Here is a 315-nt window from a genome sequence, read left to right as displayed (position 1 = left end):
AGCCCAGGCCAACCTGCTCCCTGGCCCACAGTCTGTAATCTCACAGGGGACCCTGAGATAGACCCACCCAGCCAAGCAACTTTCAGTTCCCAACCCTCAGAAATTGAGTGAGATAAAATGATTGTTCCTGTTAAGTGGCTACATTTTGGGTCCCTTTGTTCTGCAGCAGTTGATAACTACTACACTGACTTAAAATTGAATTCCCATTTTAAAATAAAATTATCCATTCCTGGAGATAAACATATGCTAAGAGACAGCTGGCATGATATCGGCCTAAGGTGAATGTTTCTGGGCGGAATCTGGAGGTCACGGTGC

The sequence above is a fragment of the Odocoileus virginianus genome, chromosome 9 (genome assembly GCF_023699985.2).
Source record: "Odocoileus virginianus isolate 20LAN1187 ecotype Illinois chromosome 9, Ovbor_1.2, whole genome shotgun sequence".
In the NCBI taxonomy this organism is placed as follows: domain Eukaryota; kingdom Metazoa; phylum Chordata; class Mammalia; order Artiodactyla; family Cervidae; genus Odocoileus; species Odocoileus virginianus.
The sequence above is the reverse complement of the archived record's forward strand: the minus strand, read 5'-3'. Positions refer to the sequence as shown.